We start from the raw sequence: 3,724 nt of genomic DNA, 5'->3' as shown, positions 1-3,724 counted from the left end.
ACATGACATACATGAACACAAACTAGTGATCACAATCTCTAACCAATCTCAAATCGAACATCTAGGAAGATAACCAAGACCAAAGAGAAACCATGCAAATTGTATGCATGAAAATGTGGCCTATGCTAACACACACACTTCTACACAGTCCTTATTTGTGGATTCATCGCGGAATGAACATTGAATTGTTCATCCAAAATTTGCCCTACAAAGTGACCTGTTGCCTTCTATCTAAAGGGATTTTGCCTGTTAATATCCTCATAATTGAGGTGTAGGCAACCAGACCCTCTAAGAACAAAGGATTTGACAAGGGAATTAAGCTAAGAATGAGTATACAGATTAATCTAAGAAAATGAAAGATGCAATGTAATCTAAGAACAAATGAAGCAAACTAGATTAAGCATATGCATGATTAAACTAAAATGAGATTAAACTAAAAATGAGAATGTATGCAAGAAATGTAAGTAAATATGAGCATGAATTTCAACAGCAATTTGATAGCAAATCAATTCATCCTCCTCCAAATGAAGAGATGAGGGTCTCTTAAATAGAGTTTCCTGGAATCCATCAACTGTTGAGATCGATTTAGATCAACGGTCAGGATTGAAGATGAGTTTCAGTCATAAAGGGAGATTCCCAAGTTAAAGGGAGTTAACAGACTTAATTTGAGATAAATAAGGAGTTAACTGTTTTAATTTGAGTAGAAAAAGGAGTTAACTGTGTTAACTCATTTTTTATCAATAGTGAACTAGAAATTCCCCTTTTTTGAACTGAAGAAAAATTTTGTTAAGATATTTAATTTAATAAAATGAAATATGCTCTCATAATTACTTTTTCTCCTCCAGCTATTCATATCCTGATGATGAATCACAGAGTGTGATTCGAAACGTTGATGCAAAAAAAATGGCACACAATCGAATCCAGAATGTGCATCTTCATACTTTATCTGATTGTGGAAATCTATTCTTGTCTATAAATAATCTTTAATTAATTAGAGACACTTTTGTTTAATTAAATAACTTTATTTAATTAATTAGGAATGTCTTCCCATTTAATTAAATAACTTTGTTTAATTATTTAGAAGTAAGTACTCTATTTAATTAAATAATTTCTTTTAATTAATTAGAAATACCTTTCCCATTTAATTAAATAATTACATTTAATTAATTAAGATAGGCGTATTTATTAAATTAAATAAATTTAATTCCATAGTATATTAGCCTTAGGATATAATTTAATTTAATTAAAGTATAAATACTTAATAATTAAATTAAATATTAATCAAGTAGGTTTAATGCAACCAATATGAGTACGTACTATAGGAATTAAATAAGAAATATGATGAATGCAGATTAGGGTTTTTCTGCATCTGACAATTAAGTCAAGTAGCGAATAGCAGAATGAGAATTGCCTATTAGAATAGGACTTTGGAATTATCAGAAATAGACTAGAATTGGTATAATGGCAATGAGCCAATTTTGGGGTATTACATTTTTCCCCTCTTTGAATGAATGTGTGAGCAACACGTTCAATTCAAAGATAATCAGAAAGCATGATGTGAACATGAGATTGGTTCCGAAGGTGATGACATGGAGACCAATTGATAAGCTTTTTAAGGACCTTCTCTAGAGCAGAGCTTAATCCTAAGGAATTCAAGCAGAGCACTTAGATACCTAAGATCGATAGCATTTAAAAGACTATCTTCAGAATGAAGCGTAATCTTTAAGGATCCAGACAGAATGTCTAGATACCTAAAATTGATAAGCATTTTAAAAGTTTCTTCATAACGAAGTTTAACCTTTAAGGATCTAGATAGAACACCTAGATACCTGAAATTGATAGTATTTAGAAGATTATCTCTAGAACGAAGCTTAACCTTCAAGGATCCAGATAGAACACCTAGATACCTGAAATTAATAGCATTTAGAAAGTTATCTCCAGGACGAAGCTTAACCTTCAAGGATCCAGATAGAACACTTAGATACCCGAAATTAATAGCATTTAGAAAGTTATCTCCAGAACGAAGCTTAACCTTCAAGGATCCAAATAGAACACCTAGATACCCAAAATTAATAGCATTTAGAAAGTTATCTCCAGAACGAAGCTTAACCTTCAAGGATCCAGATAGAACACCTAGATACATGAAATTGATAAAAGATAGCAAGGTCTCATTAGAGTCATAGAATCATCCCCAGAACGAGGTTTGATCCTCAGGAGTCAAGGTTTAGACTGTCCCAATACCTGTCCATCGAACTCTGAGAAGAGTTGTTATAAGGTTGATCAATTGATGAAAAGATAAGATAGATGGCAGAAATGTCAGATAGAAGGGAACAAAAAAGCCCCAAGTGATGAGATGCCCCAAGTGATGAGATGCCCCAAGTGACGAGATGCCCCAAGTGACTAGGACATAAGATGGGAACTAAATGCCCTGAGCAATAAGTATTTAATGATGTAATCATCATGCCCCCTCAGGAGCAAAATTGAAAGATGACACACCAGAAATATGATTTGAAGCAGTATATCATGTAAAGTTGACTTAAGTTGACTATTTTCAAAATGAATTTTGAAAAAATGGAGAATGTAAAGTTGAAAAGATTCCAAGAATTATAAAGTATCAGAAAGATTTGACTGCACAAGCGTTCGATCACATTGGTCAGTTAAATTTTAAAATGCATTTTAAGGCTTTTGGGTGTTTCAGATCTCAAATTTGATCCCGAAAATGGATCTAGAATGGTCCAATTAGCCAAGGGTGCGATTTTTGCGCAAATCCGAGCACTTTGAAAATTTTGGTCAACACCTATATAATGGCTTGAAGGGTCATTTTCAATTCATTTGTGCTTTTGTCTTTTAGTGATTTTGAGCTCTGATATAGACATGGCAGTGAACTTGAGATATCATCGTTTTGAGTGCTCCAGATGACACAGTCGGCCAGCAATGATGGGGACACAACCCAACAACAGAATGGACACAATAGAAAAGGGAAATTATATTAACTGAGAAGATAAGCTAGTACAAATAGTGCAGAGAAAATAAACTTCAAAACATGCCTTACGGGCTTACAATAGCATAAATCTGGAGAATATTTCTCCTTTTAGCACCTCCTCTCAAGCTCCAATCCGAACTACCTTTTACAATGCCAGAAATCTCCTTAAATAGACCCCGGAGGGTTAAGGACTAGGAGTACATTCTAGAAAGTGCTAGTAGGCATCCATCGACAAAATAGAAGGTTCCAGAAGCTGCGTTAGAAGTCGGTGCAAATCTAGAAGAATCCAAAAATGGTAGCCGAACTTTCGGGAGGCATAACTTTTGAACCGTAGCTCCGATTGATGAACCGTTTACATTTTCAGAAAGCTCTAGAAGCGCTCTATAGCCCTATGGACCAGCTTTGCTTGTCCCCCATTTTTTGACCCTTTTCAAGGTCATTTAATGCCCCAAACCTGACTTTGAAGCATTCTTAGGAGGTCTCCAAAACCTGAAAAACTGCAATAACTTTCAAACCGTGGGGCCTATTGACCTGATTCTTTTTTTGGAATTCTCTAAATCATGATTACATTCATCTGGCCAATTCACACCTTCTAGTTTACTGAAATGATGGCCCAAATACATGCTCCTATTTTTTTAGGATTTTCAAACGCACTGATAGTTGAACTATGAGAGTTGGAACCTTTATTTGAGCCAAATGGGTATCCAAAAATGTAAAGACATGAAACAGAAACTAAGTCTA

This window comes from Cupressus sempervirens, chromosome 8 (assembly GCF_028749045.1).
Source record: "Cupressus sempervirens isolate cs-2001-9-10 chromosome 8, ASM2874904v1, whole genome shotgun sequence".
In the NCBI taxonomy this organism is placed as follows: domain Eukaryota; kingdom Viridiplantae; phylum Streptophyta; class Pinopsida; order Cupressales; family Cupressaceae; genus Cupressus; species Cupressus sempervirens.
Note: the sequence above shows the minus strand (reverse complement) of the source record.